The sequence below is a fragment of the Lonchura striata genome, chromosome 1A, assembly GCF_050655825.1.
Source record: "Lonchura striata isolate lonStrDom1 chromosome 1A, ASM5065582v1, whole genome shotgun sequence".
In the NCBI taxonomy this organism is placed as follows: Eukaryota; Metazoa; Chordata; class Aves; order Passeriformes; family Estrildidae; genus Lonchura; species Lonchura striata.
The window spans coordinates 8,491,261-8,510,825 of NC_140741.1; positions in this window are offsets into that span (position 1 = coordinate 8,491,261).

Here is a 19,565-nt window from a genome sequence, read left to right on the forward strand (position 1 = left end):
TTTTTTTTTTTGGAGGGGGGAAGGGGGTGGGGATAGGAGAGAGGTAAAGGAGGAGGGGTAGGTGGGTGGGAGGAAGACGGCAGGGCTTTCCAGCTCGCTCCTGCCTCCCTTGAAACTTGTCTCTCCCTCTCTTGATTTCTAGCCTAAAGTTGAAGCGAAGTGACGCAACTCGCCAGGGCAGGCAGTTCTCTCTCTTGTTATTATGGAGAACAGCAGCTGGTCAGACGTAACATCAAACGCGCTTTTTTTTTTTTTTTTTTTTTTTTTTTTTTTTTTCCTCTCTATAAGCTAACAAGGAGCCAGGAGGCCCTCGTATAGGGACACACAGACACGAATGACAGCTTCTCTTTTGCTTCCTTCCAGCAACCAAATTAAACCCGTTCCACACTTGCCTTCTGGAGGAGCCCGTCCCGGTCAATTTCCCTCTCCTTTTCTTATTGCAAGGAACTGTGGGTGCCCCTCGGTACCCACCCAGACGATGGGGTCGAAGTATAAAATATCCTGGCATAGCAGGGTGCCAGATCCATGTCTCGCTCTCCCTGCTCCGGCACCTCCTTAAACCTGCAGCCGGAGGGTGACAGAGCTCCCCGCTAACAGCAAACCCCCCCAAAAAACCCTTGAGGGGTGGGGGTTCCGCGGCGTCTTCGGGGCGAAATCTCACAACCACCACGGTATTTCCTCCGGCACACATTGGTGGCTCGAGCGGGCGAACCGCTTTAGCGTTGCACGGCCACACTGATACAACTTTCTAGGAAACGCAGCGGAGGAGGGAGGAAGGAGGGAGGGAGGAGGGAGGAGGGAAAAAGGTTGGCTGGGGAGGAGGGGGGAGGTAAGAGGAGTTATGTCCCACACAGGGTGACTTCCACACGGCTCGCACTCGCCGGTAGTCGCTCCCCGCCTGCAAAATGTGACAACTTTGCGAAGGCTCCGCCGGCTGCGGGAGACAGGAGGCTCCCGAAGGGGAAGGCGCTGCCGGGGCGGGCGCGGAGCAGCCGCAGCCCCGCGGCGTGCGCGGTCCCCGCAGCGGCCGCCCCTCAGCCCCCCGCAGGCGGCCGGCGCAGAGGGTGGGCCGGGGGCGGTGGGCACGGAAATACCGCCTTAAAAGTGCGAGCGGGGACTTTGGGGCGCCGCTTCCCCTCCCGCTATTTGCATAGCCAATAGCTCTGGGGCTCTCGCCGCTGCGCGCTGATTGTTACCGGGCAGATTATATTTTAAGGGCGCATGATGCCCGGGCATCGAGAGCGATCCAGGAGGGATGGGGCCAGAGGGAGCCCTCTCACCTGAGCGCACCGCCGGCCCCGGCAGCTCCGCCGGCACCGGGGGCAAGGCGGGCGAGCGGCCGTCCTTGCCCGCGAGTGGGCACCGGCGCCCCCTCCCACGCCAGCGCTCGCCCTTCTGCGTGAGGCGGATGGGAGGGGTGGGAACAGCTGTGCCGACTCTCGCCGCAGTCCGGCGGCAAGGCTGCCCCGGCAAAAGCTGGCTGGGACGCGGCTCCGCAGCGAGCCCGCCCGTCGGAGCAAAGCGCTACTTGGGCAACAAAAAGCCAGCGGGACTGTCGCCTGCCCCCTTCGCCCTGTAGCGAGGGACGGCCGAGAGAAGCATTTCCCCACAAACGCATCCCCGCGCACTCCCCGTCCCGTCCGCGGAGCGCGCAGCCCCGGGCGCAGCCGGCACGTGGGGAGCTGCCGGGCATCGTGTGTGGCCCCGGCGGGCGCGCCGCGGGCTCCCGGGAGCCGGGCAGAGCTGTGCCAGGCAAGGCTCGCGTTTGAGGGGCGGCGAGGAGGGGGCACCCCCCTGCGCACGGCGAGGGCGGCGAGCGGGACCCGCTGCGGCGCGGTCCGCAATGAAAGGCTCTTTAACTTCCACCATTCATTTCCCCTTCCTGGCTGCTCCTGCGAACAGGGAGCGTGTTGTGTCAGCGCACGTTTTCCTTCTCCAAACTTAAATTCATAAGCGCTCCCGTCTGGCTTTGTAGCCCGACAATGCAGCGATTGTGATTTATGTGGCTTTCGGAGGGGGAAGGACAACGGGTGTCCCGATTGTCCGGCAGCGACTTTCCGAAGTGGGGTGATGTCTGGGGCACGGCAGGGAAGGGATGTTGGGCCCCCCGCGCCCCGCGATGGGGCGGCAGCCGGGAGAGCAGCCGAGGGCACCGTGGCGTATGGTGGGGAGAAAAAAGAAAAAAAAAAAAACAAACAACAACAACAACAAAAAAAAAAACAAAAAACAACGCCCTAAATCAATTATAAATGGAAGCGTGCCAGCTCTGCACGCGGAGGTGCCGCTGATCTGCAACAACGTAGTGGGAAAAAAAAAACCAAACAAAATCCAACAAAAAACAAACCACCACCACCAACAAAAAGCCCTACCAAAACAACGAAAGCACTTTCTCCCGGTGCGACGGCTTTTATGTGCTCGGTGCCCGTTTTCAGTGGGGAAATACCGTCCCTGGGAAGAGCGGCCGGCGGACAGGGAGCCAAGGACCAGCGGAGCCAGCGTGCCCGAGCTGCCCCTTCGCCTTGTCCCCGTGCCCACGGGCGCTGCCGCATGCGTTTGGAGGCAGCAGATGTTTTAACAGCCTCCGTGTAGAGATTACCGAGTGCCATATGTTAAATACCACCCTTACTCCGGAAAAATAAATAAATAAATAAATAACGCAAAACAAAACAAAACCACCAATAAACAACACCCCCCTCTCAAAAAAAAAAAAAAAAGGGCAAAAGATAATAACAAAAAATAATACAACAGTACAGCGGCAAACCCCACCCTTTTCGCACTCGCTCCCCTTCTTTTGCTGAGCTGCCTCACCCATTTAAAAGCATAAATGATTAAATCAAAAGTCGCGGGGATGTGTCGCGCTCCCGGGACAGCCGCTTCTCCTTCCCATCCCTGCAACCCTGAGGGAAGGGGGCTGTGCTGCTCCCAACCCCATCGCAGCCGCCGGGTGGCAACACCGCCGGCATTATTTAAGTGTTGGGACACTTCTGCAGGGCACTAAGTCCGGTGTCACGGCTCCTCATCAGTTTCCCGACGCGCGATTATCTTGTAATCGATAATATGTAATGATATTTTATTGGCCTCTGTTGGAGAGCGCTGCGGAACTCTCGGGGTTTTTTAATAAATCCTAAATTCGTCATCACTCCTATTTATTTAATTTCTGCCCCCAGCAAATCTCAGAGAACCATCAGGGAGAATCTTCAGGGAACGGGATGGGCTCAAGCTTTGCAGAGCAATAGACACGGTGTGAGTGCGCCCGGCGACCGCGGGGTTTTTGTTTGTTTAAATGGGATAAGTATTCCTTTGCAGTTGAGTGTGAAACATGAGAATCTGAAAGTGAAACCGACTGGAAGCCAAAAAAGAAACAGATGAACGTGTTTCCACTGTCCAAGCTGAGGAAAGCCCCGAAAGCAAACAAACACTATGAATAGTAAATGTGCAATAGATTTGAAAAAAAATTATTCCAGTTTCAGTCACTGGAAGAAGTCTAGTTTGGTGGTTTGGGTTTGTTTGGGTTTTATTCTTAACTTATATGATTTTTAGCCGTTCAAAAGTAAATCACATAATTCCATGCTGTGCATTCAACAGGAAAAACATGATAAAAATTATCTTTTATTTCCTCTGGTTTGTGGTGAAAGACTGGGAAAGGATGTGACTAGCACAGAATATTCTGCATATTTTCAAGGAGTATTTTAATGATACAAGGTATTTTTCATCTCTAAATAACTGTGTGGTGGCAACTTTATGATTAACAGCCATATTAGACAACTTAAGTACTGAGCAGGTGAAACATGTCCTGTAATAAAACTATTCTCACCTTTAACGGGTGATTTTATGCAGGCTCAATAGTTAACAGCATTAAATAATGGATTCTGTGTGATTGGTTAATATATTTTTAATTAATTGCTCCTCTCTGTTTTATGCAAAGTTTCTTCTTTAACCTTTCTCATTCCCTAGTTTAAACTTTTTCAGAGCAGCGATTAGTGTTTGTGCAAGGAGTGCACAACTCCAGTCAGATTTCTTTCTTAGGTGAGATGGGAAAGGAGTCCAAAAAAAAAAAAAAAAAAAAAAAGCTACAAGGATGGTCATGTACCTGGGATTGATGTTTGATGCTGGAAGACTCGATACATTCATCCCATTTAGCCCAAAGAATTCCTAGGCTGACATGACTGCCTTATCTGGCAGAGGTGCTGCGTCCCTTGCAGCCGCGGCTCTCCTCTCCTGTGGGGCAGGGTGATAAGGCTGCGTTCGTTTACCCGGACAAGGAACAGGGAGCAGGTGCCTCCCATGCACTAGGAAGTCAATGGAAAGTGACATTTTTTTACCCTGGCATGCAGAACTCTACAGAAACGCTGTCATTCTTTTCTTGTTTTTCTTCTTTTTTTCTTTTTCTTTTTCTTTTTCTTTTTCTTTTTCTTTTTCTTTTTCTTTTTCTTTTTCTTTTTCTTTTTCTTTTTCTTTTTCTTTTTCTTTTTCTTTTTCTTTTTCTTTTTCTTTTTCTTTTTCTTTTTTCTTTTTTTTTTCTTTTGGAGCAGATATTTGAAAGAGCAAGAGCGGTTCTGATAAATTACAGGTATGAACCACTGATATCTATTTCATCATTAATAATATGATAGAATCTCAAGGTGACAATTCCCCCCCCTTTTTTTTCTCTTCTCCTCACTGCCTATGAATCAGCTTCCTTTTCTGCTTAAAATGACTTTGCTGTTAACCTCTTGCATCCCCTACCTGCTGGCATGTTTGTATCAATCCTTAGTTCAAGAATGGCTTCAACATTAAATGTGCAAGGTTTTCTTTTTCTTTCCAGACTGTTGAGACTTATCAATAAAAGATTTTCTGTCCCCAAACCTGCAGCTGATCTCCAATTTTTAGAGCATCTTGCTGTGACATAGCTTCCTTCCTTCCTTCCTTCCTTCAAAAGTAATGCTCAGTTTTTTCTCTGTGGTCTCTCAGGTGGTTCTGCTCTTATTGAAACAAATGTGGAGCTTAAATCCCATTTTATTTGCTTTCTGTCTACATTGAGGCAAAGCTTTTACATTTCATACACATGTGTAGCATGCCCAGGTCTATAAAAACAAGGAATAGGAAAGCAAGATGTTAACAGAAAATTTCTCCTTTTATGGGGATTTGGGAAGGGCATATTTTAGTTGTCTTAAGAGTGCTGTGAACTGCTGAATAATCACGGTATTTACTCCCAGGAGAGCAGCTGTATTTGAAAGGTAAATGCAATGATTCTGTTTATCTGTAGTGACACAAGTATCCTGACACAGGGTCCCACACTGAATAGTTTGCTGAAATGTATGAGGCATATATTGTATGCCAAAGAGCAAGATATTTTATATGGAGCTTCATCAGGGTGGGATTTTGGTTTGGAAGCCACGTGAATGAGTGTGGGATGGGGATAAGCTGGACCTCTCATTGTGTGCAGATGTGTAGTACACATCCAAATTCTGAAAACAGGTGTATTTTTAAAGGGAAGAATGGCTGGTCTTTTTACCTCTGTGAAAGCATCAAAAATTGTCCATGGAGAAATACAAAGCTCTTAACCAGTGTTTTGGATGTCCCCTTTGCATTCCAGAGACAATGAAATACTCTATAGATGTGCTGATTTTTGTCTTCTTAACGTGATCAGACAAACAAACAGAATTAACTTTTATTGCCCGACAAAGATACAATCACATAAAACCCTCAAAACAATAGTATCACAAAATAAAACAGTAAATTAATTCTCTCTACTGAGGTAAACTATTTTACTTGTAATTTCCTCCTGCAAAACTGAATTAAAAACTATTCCCATGGATAAACAGTCAGGATATTTTACTACTCAGCTCTGTGTTGATTACATCTACACCTGGGAAAATTAATTGCTTTTAAAATATTAATAGCCTAGAATACTACATTGCTTGTAATATTAATGACCACCTGAATACAGTGCTATCATTTGCTTCTTTTTTCTCTGCTTCTATTTTGGAAATGCAGCATTTTAGTCTATAATTGAGTGTTCCAGCACCAGTATGCTCCAAAACTATGCGTTTTATAGTGGTCAAATTGAAACATTTTGAAAGGTGTTGCCCCTTTTCACAGTGGCACTTCAGTCACTGGACAGGTGCCACATAGCTTTTGAATAAATGTCTTGATTGAGAATTCAGAGAGTGTGGACAGTGAGAAAACCCTGTCTCCCATGAGCTCCTCAGCATCCCTGGCTTGTCCATGTCCTTCTGCTCAGCACTTCTGCCCGTGGTGAGGCTTTGCTGGGCATTTGATGGGCAAACAGGAAGAACTCAGGCACTGTCCCTCTGTGCAGGAGGGTGACAAACATCTCTGTTCCAAGCTCAGCCCTCAGCTATTTTAGATCTCATCTCTCAGCATTTACACACAGTCAGGTTTTGGCTGACTGAGGTGCCTTGTTAGGCATGGCCAAAGTCATGTCTGCTTTGTCTGAGTTCCATCCAAAGTCTGAGGAGGTTCTTGTTTGGTCTGGGCAAAACTCCTAATGTGGGTGAGAAGGTCGTTTGGGCAGAGTCAGGAAGGCTGGTGAAGTGATAGCTGCCCTCCTGGTGAAGTAGAAAGAAATTCTCACAGGTGTCTGTGAGATCCACTGCTGCTGCCCCTGGAGAGCTCCCAAAGCTCCTCCATCACTCCACAGGAGCTGAACACTTCAGCAGCAGCTGGGCAGTGGTGAGTGATTTCTCAAGGGCTGCATCTCCCCAGGGGTGTCCAAGGAATTGTCCTCCCCTCCCTGCAGCTCTGCTACCTCACCCCGGCAGCATGTGGCTTTTTACTCTCAGCTAAGACACCCTCTTGCTCCCCTGCTGTTTTCCCTGAATCTGGAGCTGGAGTTAACAGGCAGACACAGCTTCCTATGCGTGACCTTATGCTGCCTTCCAGATGTTTTACTGCACATAAATAGACGCAGGTCTGAGGGAAACATTGCTCTTATAAAGAGCTAGGATGGACTTAATCTAGTCCAGTCCGCTGCTCGCAGCAGGGCCACCTCCCAAGCTGGATTGGGTTGCTCAGGGCCTTGTGCAGCCAAAACATCCCAGTCTTCCTGGGTATTGCCTCAGTGCTACACCAGCATCAGTTGGAAAAACCTCGTAAAGGACCTTTGTTAAGAAATAACTTACCTTCTGTTTCTTTGCTAAGAATCCTTGTGCCTGGTCGGAGCTTGCCTGGCTGTAATTCTTGTCCATCCTCTTGAAGTCTCTTGAGTATCTGAAAAGCAGAAGGAAGCAGTGGTGGGTGCTTGCTGGTCACTGGCATAATTGCATATACATAGCTCAGGGTGTAGCATGCAGGATCTGTAATATGGCTTTTGTTGAACGGAATTAAACTACCTTAAGTAACTAAAAAAATCACTAACACATGTTCCATCCCACACTACTCTCTTTCATTGAAACCTCCAAATCTCCTGCACTGTCTCCTCCCTTGGCTTCACTCTTGGTCCTTCTCCATCCCTCGTGGTGCAAATCTCTACCCCAAGCAAAATTCTGTTGTGCTGTTGTCTCACTTCTCTGTGTGCTGAAGCTCTCCCCTGGGCTTTCACCTCATCTTGGCATTGCAAAAACCTCTTGGAGCAGGTTCCTGGTGTTGGTAGCTCCTCATCCTGTCCTTTAGCTCTTCCCAAGGTACTGTCTGCTGGCTGAGCTGGGAGCCCTTTTCCCTGAGTGGGTTCTCATGCCCAGACATGCACTGTTTCTTTTTTGGGTTTCAAATTTTTATTAATAAGGCTCATTTATGCCAATCACCATCCTCAGAAGGGAAGCTTCCCATGGATCAGGAAAGCACCATTTCTGTTTTACAAATATCCAAAGCTCTGTGCTGTAGAGAAATGTCTTCCATGAGCTCCATGGCACATTGTGGAGTGGCACTGCCTTTCCAGTGTCCCAGCAGTTCCTGGACAGAAACACCTCCCTAATTGGAGAGGAAGGTTCAGTTTACAGATGCCTTCCACACTTATAGGAACACCTTCTCTGGTGGACTATCTCACAAATGTTGCCCTGGAAAGAAGGGAGGGGAACTCATTTCTCTATGAATAGATTAACTTTTAGAGACTGTTGGCATCTGAATGAGTTTGTTATCTTCAGATAACAAAGGAATTGCTCCATCCTGGAGGAGGTCAGGTTACGCAGATTCTCTGGGAACTGAGGGACAAGCATTCTCTTAGAAGAAGGGCTATGAAGCCATTTGCAAAGAAAGCTTGGGATGGTAAAAAATCAAGAAGGGAACACACCTCTGCAGAAAAGAACCCTTTTTGATGAGTCAAGTACCTGTGAAGGGGAGCTACAGAAAAAAGGCTTAAATTTGATGTTGCAACACCCTGTCCAGGAGTAGAAAAGGGTCCTCCTAAGAGGATTTGGAAAGGGCTGACAAAGGACAGTGAAAGACCAGAAGCAGGGAAGTGCAGATAGACTCTGCTGCTGCATTCTTTGGCTCTATAGATTTTCTTGCACATCTCAAGTAAAGCGTGATTATTTTTACAAACATTACACCATTGCTTTGCTATGTATTTTAAGTTATTTATACCTGAGGTGGTAAATTATAAAATAGAGGGCCTGCAAGGGTGAGATGCAAACAGAAATATAAGTTGGAATTCCTTTTGGAATTCCAATTCCAGTTGGAGAGCTGGGAAAGCCTGTACTAATCTCTGTTTCTGGCTGTAGGGTCTAAGGAAGGAGGACTCAAGGGAGGAGCTATGTCCTGAGAACACACTTAGAAAACTCCTGTTCCTGGGCTCTATTTGGATTAAAACATCATAAAAACCATCTTCTATGTCCCACACACAACCCTGTTATGAATACTCAGAATATTATATGTAGGGTTTTGAGAAGACTCAACAAGTTTTGGGGACAGAGATTTGGTTTTGTTTGTTTGTTTGTTTGTTGGTTGGTTGGTTGGTTGGTTTTTTGTTTGGGTTTTTTTCCACTTTGTTCTTTTTTTCCTGTGAAAGTCAGGGGCAGATTGAAATCTGCTGACTCCAGCACTTAGAAGATGGTTCAAAGTTGGCTTGGAATTTCCAAACCCTGCTGAGAATCAGAACATATGTCCGTAAGAGCATCAGATACCCAGAGAAAGTTAGAAGTAGAGGTAATTTGGTTTATCTTCCGAGCTGAATAGTAATTATATAATGTTTGCAGACAGCTTTCTGATGCTTACTGTAACTGTAGCTCCTCCCCCCCCCCCCCCCCCCCACACACACACACACTACAGAAACTGCATATTCTTGTCAATGCAGCTGTTGCTTACTGTGTCTTCCTTCTGCTTTGGGTGGATTTTCCCATGGTCATATCTGTAGCTTTTGAATCCTTCTGTCAGTGAACAGCTGCAGGCTGATACTAGATAGAGCTGGATTTTTTTTTTTTTTCCTCTGTTCACACACAAGTAAGCTTGTGAACAAAAGATTTTAAAGGAAGCTGATAAATGAACAAGGTCTTTTGCACGATGCAATGTTGCTAACGGTGTGGAGAATGGCAATCCTTGTGCTTGTCCTCACTGAAAGCCAAGGAAGACATAACTCAAACTGTTTTAGCTGGGAGCCTCCAAGCTTTTCCCTACAGGCTCCAGAGAGGATGTTCCCTAATGGACTCATCTTTCCTGGGACAGAAAGGGAAGAGCTATCTCCCAGCCTAATTCTTGTCTTCCTTTTTGCCATTTGGCTTGGAGGTGGCCCTCGGAGGGGTCCCCCTGTTCTCAAAGCTTCAGGGAGGATCAGGCCTTTCCCAGGAGCTCCGGATGGGGCGCCTGCAAATCCCAAAGCTTCCCTGTGCCTCCAAGGGAAGCAGATACACTTCTCTGGAGGGATGTCCATCTCAGCCCTGCTCTGAGGCTGGACTCTGTGCACTTTGCCAGCTATTCAGCTGCTGGGCCCAGCCAGGCACAGTGGCTGCCATTGTGTCCCGAGGGGATGGGAACGGGAGCGTGTGTGGGGAAGTGGGATGTACATTTGTCCCATTCCTGCAGCTCTCCCGTGTTTCCTTTGGGTTCTGATTGAGGACCCTGGGGACAGCAGTTTATTTGTTTGTTTTTCCTGTGTCCTTAGCTTCTTTTTCCATTTGTTCCACTTATATGAAAGAAGTCATTTGCAAATCAGCAACTGACCCATTTGGCTGCCACCATCCAATGTCCACTCTTGCACACAGTGGGACAAGGACAGAGACAGATCCTGGTGCAATGGGAAAGGGCATCACAGGGAATTCTCTGTCCAGCTAACCCCCAGCAAAGTACAGGAGGGTTTATTGAGGAGGAAAAGGAGAGGCCAGGGTGTTCAACAATGGCTTTGGCACAGAGCTGGCCACTTTTTGCCCCCTCTGCCAAGGGGCTTGGACTTTTGTGTGTAGAATGTAGGCTCAGGATGGGGGAGGCAAATACAGACAGATGGACAAGGGAGGATAGAAGGGTTATGGCCAGCTCTGTTCAGCCTCCCTGTGTCACAGCTGCTTGGGACACTGCCAGGGGTGGGCTCAGGGGTGAACATGGGGAGAGGGAGGGGAAGCACCAAACCCAGGCCTGACACTGGAACACAAAAAGAAAGCAATAAAGGAAATTTGAGACTAGCTGGAGACAAAATACAGGGTTAGGTGTATCCTTGGGCTGGACTGGCTCAGTCCACTTGTTTTTCCACTTTGCTTCATCTGTCTCTTGACTTAAGGGAGCATTGCAAGGCTAAAACTTTGGGCCATTGATTTGTATTTGGGAACAGTCAGACACCCGAGGAAACGCTGTCCCATGTGCCAGCAAGGAGACCCAGGCTCATCTCCACTTCTCTTAGGGTAGCCCCAGTGTTACACACCTGTGGTGAAATACGTGAAGGCTTCCATGGCATTTTCCCTCCTACAGGTGGTAGAAGGGCAGAGTGAAAGCATGACAGGATTTTTACAGCTTTAGACAGCAAAGCTTGCCCTGGGTAAATATCAGCCTGCCCAGATATACTGTTCTGTCGGGGCAGGCCTCTGGGCACTATGGACTTTTGGAAGGTTTATCCTGTGGCCAGCTGGTAAAAATGCAGTAGTCTGGATGAGAGATATGAACTGCAACAAAGCCACACTGCCAGCTTCTGCTCTGGAGAAGTTTTTCCCTGTTTCATCCCATCACTGAGCTCACCACCTGTAACTGAGTGGGTTGAGGAAAACAAATGCGAAGGGGTAAGTGGTGTTTGGGATACAACTGGTCCACTTTTGGCACTTCCTAACAAATGTGCACTTTCCCCTGTACCAATCTTTGCACAGGAAGGTGCTGAGCCTCTTCACCATCCCACAAACCTTTCCATGCTGCTCTTGTCTCCCTGGGCTCCTCCAGAGACTTGGCAGTGGCAATGTCTCTGGTGAGTGCTGCTCAGCATGCTGGATTGCCCCAGCTCATCTTTTCCCTGGGCTCCCTGCCCTCCACTGCAGCCCCACCTGCTGCCCCTCATTGTCCTGCTGCCTGTGTGGCCAGGCACACAATGGGAGCCTGGGCTGTGGTTGCCAGCCCCTCAGGGACACAGCTCTCCAGGCAGTGTGGATGAAGTGTCATCCTAAGAGTGGGGTCTCATGCTGGTGACAAGTTGCTTACCCTACCCTTATGGCAAATACGCTTTATCTGACACTGAGAATGGAGGAAAGGGTTTCTTAGAAGCTTTTTGTTTTCTATTCCTACTAATTATGGCTTAATACTGTGGTGGAAGCAGGGATGGGGTGTGAGTGAGGGGAAGGAAGCATATGAGACTTCAGTCACAGAAGGAACAGGGCCAGAGAAGAAAAGTCAGAGGAACAAGAGGAAGCATTTTGTGGAGGGGAGAAGGGGGAGAGAGTAAAATGTGTCTGTTGTGTGAAAAGTGGAGACCTGTAGGGAAAAGCAAGGCTTAAACTGTGCCTAGGGTGCTGTGCCAGCAGGAGCTAAGCTCCAGCAGTGGGGACTGATGGAAAATGACAGCTGCAGTTTAAGTCAGGGAGGCTTCAGGACCATCTCCAATCACATTTTGACATCCTGCAGCGTGGTACTGGCCCACAGATACTGCACCATCTCTGCTGGCACAAGGGGGAATTAAGAAATCTGGCAGTAATCTCAGCAAACCCAGGAGCTGAGGTGAAGGAACACAGTATCAGAGACAACCCAACTGCCGCAGAGGATTTTAGCTAAAGACTTAAAGAAAACAATATTTCTTGGAGGGATTGCTCACACAGTGACTTAATATTTTGCACTGAGGAATTATTACTATCTATTAAAACTTATAAATGGGGACAGTACTTTTTAAACAATAGAACCACACATTTTGCTCTAAAAACTAGCATGGGATTAGAAGGGATCATCTTCATCCCCAAGGCAAGTCCTCTGCAAATCACAGACCACTGAGCAAAGGTACTGAGCCCAAAGGGGTTCATCCACCATTATTTCCAACAACCAATCAGTGCTCAGGAGATTTTTCATCACTCCATAAGAAAATCCTTCGTTAACCCCCCCCCAATAATGCATGGGAGAACTGTGTCATGGGCAAGTGGATAGATAAGGACATTGCTGAGATGGTCAGCTCCTGCTGACCTAACAGGGAGTTTTATTTCATTGTTGTTCCTTAAAAGTGCTTCTCCATCAACAACTTCCCAACTTTCTGGTTTGTTGGGGTTTTTGTTTGTTTGTTTTGTTATGTTTGTTATTTTGTGGTGGTTTTTTGGTTTATTTTTTTCTCCCATTGACCCAGCGGAAATATTCAGAAAAAGGTGGCAAATAAAGAGTTTTCACTGCCAAGCAGAGCTGGAGGGGAAGTTTCTGATGAGGTGGAAAGGGAAAGGCTGTTTGCAAGTCTCTTGGACAGCAGTAGGAACAGTATGCACTGGGTATCAGAATATTCTGATACACACAAGGATCATCAAAGTCCCGCAAGGTAGTACAGGAATTGCTGACAAGAATAAAAAATGAGACTTTCTTGTGCCAGGCATGCAGACAATCATATCAGTAATATCATATCAGTATTTGTTATCACAAAGATAAAAGGGTGACTAGAAGGAGAGAAGGACAGATCAGACAGTTTTCACTAGAAAATAGCAATCCTTTGAAATGTTGAGTTCTTTTGTAAGCTGGTTTCAGTTTCTCTGAAATCCCGTATAGGAAAACTCAGAAAAAGGCCCGGGATCATTTTTAAAATAAAATAGTGCAATTTTTCTCTTTGCAAAACTCTTTCAGCGAGACTTTATATTGAGTTTGTGTGACCCATCTGTCAAAGAAAATCTGAGCAGAAATTAAATGCTCAGGACTGTTCTGAAGAACTTTACCTTCACCTGATGTAATTTTCATCTGTGGAGCAGTGTGGAGTTTGCTGTCTCCTTTCTGCTTGAAGCTGAGCTGAATTTGGGGTTGCAAAATACTTTTGTGTGAGTGGAATCCACATATCCAGACACCTGCTGGATATGTTTCCTTAAGAGCCCTTGGAGCATCCATGAGTCCAAAGTAGATCAAGGATGCATGGTGGGGGAAAGTTGTGGTGGGAAGTGGGCAATAGATAGGCTCAGTCAAGATGCTGAGCAATCTGGTCCCAGATCAGCACAGATTTTAGGGCTTAGTTTCATTCTCAGTGACTCAGTAACAATTTACATGTCTGAAGTTAAGCACCTGCTCAGGGATTTTTCTGAATTGCACCCCTGGGATGTGGTCTGCTTTTAACTCACCACTTCAAGACCATTGTCCTCCTCAGTTTCTCTGCTCTAGTCCAGATCTCCACCTGATTCTTCTCCCATCCCTTATTTTCCAGGTCCTGCCAGAAACTCCTAAATACCTCTGCCCTTTTTTTTTTTTTTTTCAAGTCTACTTGTTTTTATATTTATTCCAAATTTATTATCAGCTGTAACTTTCATTCATGCACAGATCATTCATCCATTCTTGAATGCAATTTAATGACACCGGAACTAACACTGATCATTTTCACACCTCGGGAATGGAACAAACAAAGCCTTTCCAACATGGTTCATTGTTTTTTTGTCATCCCCCTTTGTTTCTGTTCCAGCCTGTTTGCTGCCCACATGTTAGTTGTTTTGGTTTGTTTTTTTCTCAAGCCAATTTGGACAAATTTCTCCACTGTTGGTTTCATAGGACGCAGGATCAAATATTTTGTTAAAATCCAAGCACATTGTAGCTGCTTGTATTGCCTTCACCCCCTAATTGTGTAATCCATCCACAAATTAATCAAATTTATCTGGCAAAACCCAGTTTTCTGAACCTCTCACTGCTTATTCCTCATAATTCACTCAGCCCAGAGATTTCTAAAGATCTACCACCCCCATCGTGCCACACCATCACTGCTTCCATGCTGTATTTTGGATAGAAGCAGGACTTATGGCATAAGGGGGGCCACCCTGTGTTATGCTGGGCTGTCCTGGGAAGAAGGAATGCTGCTGGGAAGGGTGTGTTTCATGATGCACAACCAGATGAAACAGTTCCCTGCCAAATGAGCAATGACTGTGAGTGCTTTCACTCGGTGTCATCTTTAGCCCAGGGTCCAAAGAGCACTTTGAAAATAATGGCACCAACTCCTAAGCAGTCAGAGGAAGGCAAACAAAATCACATTTCTTGGACATTTGTGTGTCTCACTGATGGTCTGAAATGACCCAGCCATCAGTGTTGGATAGGCTGACAGTCTTCTGTTTAAACTCTTACACCTAAAAATACCTTGGAAAACCCTGGATAGCTCATCCAAGGCTCCAGTGCAGCAGGGGAGGGGGGGAATTCTGCCCCTCTACCCCGCTCTGCTGAGACCCCCCTGCAGGGCTGCATCCAGCCCTGGGATCCCAGCACAGCAAGGACAGGGAGCTGCTGGAGCCAGGCCAGAGGAGGCCACAAAGCTGATAAAGGGACTGGAACATTTTCCCTATAGAAACAGGTTGAGAAAATTCAGCCTGGATATGAGAAGGTTGTGTGGAGACCTCACAGAAACCTTCTGGTGTCTGAAGAGACTCTTCAGTGAGAGCAGGAGTGACAGGAGAGCTTTCACACTGATGGAGAGGAGGTTTAGACTGGGTATTAGGAAGAAATTGTTCCCTGGCACAGGCTGCCCAGGGAAGCTGTTGGCTGTCCCATCCCTGGCAGTCCAAGGCCAGGCTGGATGGGGCTCTGAGCTACCTGGGATAGTGGTAGGTGTCTCTGACCATGGTGGAGATTGGAATTTGGTGATCTTTAAGGTCCCTTCCAACCCAAGTCATTCCATAATTCATTGGAAGTAGGTATGCTGGAGTGACCAGGTTCTGAGTAATCCCTCATTTAAAAGGGCTTTTTAGGAAAAGTGCCACTGAGGGAGGAGGGACATCCTTGTGAGCCCATAATGGAGATAGATGTCTTTGAAACAAAAGGGTGAATGTACAGTGCTGCAAGTGCTGAGGAACAAAAAAGATTGTATGGAAGGAGAGAATGAACTTTAACAAGAAGCTACTACAACAAAAAACAACCCAAGCAGTAAAATGAGAGTTTGAAAATAAGAAATTTATTTTTTTAATAGCAAAGTTTTTGTTGCTTTTCAAATGAGGGTCAGGGCTGTGATATAAAACCATCTGGGGGAGAAAACAATGAAAACCAAAACTGGATGATCATACATCTGGCATTTTGTACCATGAGTTTTCTCCATGTGTGTGGGTGCTCCAACAGAGCTACTTGCATTGCATACTTGAGAGCAATTCAGTGACCACAAAATATTCCTTTCATTCTGTGGGAGGGGGGAGAATCTTGCTGAGGTTTTAAAAACTCTCTGAATCTTTCCAGCAGGCTTCCCAGCAGTGCTGTACTTCAGGTGAGTGTGATTTTGAGATGGCCCTGATGCTTTGACTAGTAGAGACTCCACATGAAACTGTGGAGTATGTTTGCCTCCTGGGAAGCAGAGGTGCAGTCCTGAGGCTAGGGTTTCTTCCAGACCCAGCATTCCAGCCATGTTTCCTCTTTAAGCAAGGTGGCAGGAGAGCAGGGATGGGTGGTCCACAGTGATGAAGAAACTTGTGAGTTCCTCCACTGCCACTTCCCAGGAAGCAGCGTTCTGGCACCACTGGAAAGGGCTGATGGGTACTAAGCCAGCTCAAAATGAAACATGCCTTTGTTTTTTTTGGTGGGTTTTTTTGGGTTTTTTTTTGGTTTTTTTTTTTTTTTTTTTTGTTTGTTTGTTTTTGTTTGTTTGGTTGGTTTTTTTGCCTATCAGCCCCTAAAAACCTGCACCTGGACAGATACACTGTTGGCTGCATGGTGAAAGCTGATACATAATCAATACTTTGTACCCTGGGTTTGCCTTTCATGGGGGGATTACAACACTCAACCAATAGATACAATATATTTTCTGGGAAAAGTCACTGTAGCAGATCTATAAATAGAGCTATACTTCTCCATCTCATTTAGGGGATACATACTTTATAATCTTAGGAACTCGTGGACCTCACAGGTTTCCGTAGAAAATACATTTGTAGAATTTTTACTGCACTTCTGTGGCAAGCACATTTCTCTCCCTCTCAGGATTTTTCATAGAGGTGCACAGAGAGAAATGAAAGAGAAAACAATTTCTATTTCTGCTCCTTGTTTTTCCCATGTGGAATGTGTTTGGAGAATTGTTTACCTGGAGTGATTGCTTGATTGGATTCTGGTGAGGATTGTTTGAGCCTGATGGCCAATCCAACCCACCTGGGGCTGGACTCTGGAGAGAGGGGCACGAGTTGTGGGAGAGATAGAGTCAGAGAAAGTAGTAGGTAGTTTTAGTCTCTTCCTTTTTATATATTATATTAATGTATTTTAGCCATAGTTATAATAAATAAATCATTCAGCCTTCTGAATTGAGTCAGATCATAATTTCTTCCCATTGGGTTCGCCTGCGTTTACAATACACTTCCTCTACACTTTTACTAAATTGAGGTGTTTATGCAGCACAGTCAGGTTAGATACAGAACTAAAACAATCCCCCCATGACCCAGTTCCACCTGGCTAAATCCATTTCACTCTCTTGAAGAATCTCGGATTTGCTTGTCTTCCTGAGGCTGCCTGGGTTGTTTCTCCAGGAGGGAATAGGAATGGGCTGGGCTTAGGTTTTGTGTTTGCTTGTTGCAACAGTGGGCAGTGCAGGGAGGCCAAGCAGGTACAAAGGAGTGCCCTTTATTGCCAAAATCCCAGCCTTTTTAAGCAGTTAGCTGGTTATCAGTTCACATGGTTGTAAGGCACAACAAGCCCAAGTCAACCAACTGCCATACACCATGATGTGGAGATGATGTGGGCATGTGGCAGTCACACAGCACGTCTCCCACGTCTCTCTACCTTATTCCAACCAAGCCACTCTCCCATAGCTCTCTTGTACTTAGCCTAACTAACAGGCCAGAGCCATGTTAGAAGGCCTTTCTTTTATAAAGCCTTACCTATTGGTAAAACATTTGCCCTCTGCCCAAGGAAGAGCTTTGTTTGCTGCAGAAGATCCAATGCTCTGTTGTCAAAACTGGTTTATTTTTCACCTGCAGTTTGGTGCATTAGCAAAGCAGAGTCTGCAAGGATAAACCACTAGATTTCCAGCATGCCTTTCCCCTATTCTTTGCCATTGCTAAGGTAAATTTTAACCTTTGTTGGTTTTCTTTTTCCTTCTCAGTGATCAACCAGCACCTGCAGGAATTTCAGAGAAAGCAAGACAACAATTTATCTAAACTTCATGATTCTGTCAGACATTATGCTCTGCCTACAGACACCTGGAGCAGGTGACAGAGGAGCATGTCCAGATGGGTTTGGAATATCTCCAGGGAGGGAGGCTCCAGGCCCTCCCTGGCCTCTGCCACCCTCAGTGTGCAGAAATTCTTCCTCATGCTGAGGTGGAGCTTCTTGTGTTTAGTTTATGTCCATTACTCCTCATGTTGTCCCTGAGCACTACTGAACAGATCCTGGCACCATCTCAAAACCCATATTCAGGATGCTTGCATGTATTGATCACATTCCCTTTCAGACTTCTCTGGTGCCAGTGGTGAAATTCCTGTGTCAGGAAGGGAGCCAGCACCAAGGCCTGACCCAGCAGGAAGCTGTGGCAGCTACACTGTGACAGCAATTTAGCTCATGCATGTCCTCTGTCCCCCAGGTTGGTTCCTTGGAAGCTCAGCCAAGCTCCAGAGCTTGTGGCAGCCAGTCCTTGGCAGGTAAGGGGAGGCCTTTCCCTGCCTCCATGCCCTGCTGGTCCTGAGAGCCTTCCTGAGATAGCTTAATGAAACACCTCTGCACCTGAGCTGTGAATTTGCAGCCTTTAACAACCCCAGTTAAGCCTTGAAGAGCCCTGCTGCCTTGTGGAAATCCCCAGAGCGTTTGGCTGATGGGTGTTTGCCTTGAATTTGGAGCTGAAAGGAGAGGAAGGGCAGATTGCAGCCTGCGCATCCCAGGTGAGCTGGGCCAGGCCTGCGCTGCCCCTGCTTTTTTTGTCCTTTGGGGCTGCTCTTCATTTCATTCCTCTTTGCTGCTTAACCCTGGATTCATTTGCTATTGCACTTTGGCTCCTGAAGGCAACACACTGTTAGCATTAAAAATAAATCCATGCATCCCTGCTGGTGTTTTACACCCAGGAAAAAGCCTATGGGTTTTTCCCAGACTGAGTGGTACTGAAGCTATACCACAGCTGTGAGGAGAGATGTGTCCTGCTGCCCTTTCCAAGCACCCAGGGATAACAGGCACTTGTGTGTGTACTGGATGGTCCAGGGCAGTTTCCATGGCTCTTTGTGTGCAGTAGGTGTCATTAAAAACACAACATTTGATACCCTGCCTTGGCTGGAGCACTTGGTGGCTCCAGCTCGCAGGTGCAGTGAGCTCAGGAGTGACCTGGTGTGATGGACTTAACTTTACTTCTGCTCCTTTCTGGAGCAGAAAGATTTGGAGGGACATGTGTGATTTCCTTTCTCTGGTTAGAGATATTGGTCATGAAATGTGTTACATAAACATGTGCATGCCGGCCTGATACATTAAATCTGATTCGAAAATGTTTTTTATGAATGCTGTATCCCAACATCTACTTCCACCACCTTAATAGTGGGGATGGGGGAAGTGAAAGAATGGTAAAAGTACAAAGATCTTACAGGGGAGGGTAGGCCAGCTAGTATTTCTTCCTTAATTTTTTCTTTAAAACATGGCTTTTCCCACTGTCAGATTACCTACACAACCAGCAATCCCAAAACTGCTCAGTTTCTGTATAGGCTGACTCAAAAAAGTAGTGTGGCAGCAGCTACAAGTGTGAGTCAGAAAAACTGGTAAAATCCAGTATTAAGATGTAAACTGTGGAGGGCACAAACATCTTTCTCCATATAACAGATCTGAACTGTCTGTGGACAGCTGCAAATTCAGATGAGCCTGATCCTTTCCCCTCTTCATGAGGAGGGGAGGAGAGGGGTGTGCTGATCTTTTCTGTCTGGTGCAAGGGAATGCCTTAAAGCTGCATCAGGGGAGGTTCAGGCTGGATGTCAGGGAAATGTTCTTCCCTGAGAAGGTGATCTGGCAGTGAAAGCTGCCCAGGGAAATGGCACCAAGCCTGATGGTGTGCAAGGAGCACTTGGACAACATTCTTTGATACATTCTTTGATACAGAGGTTAATTTTTAAGCTGTCCTGGGTGAAATCAGGAGTTGG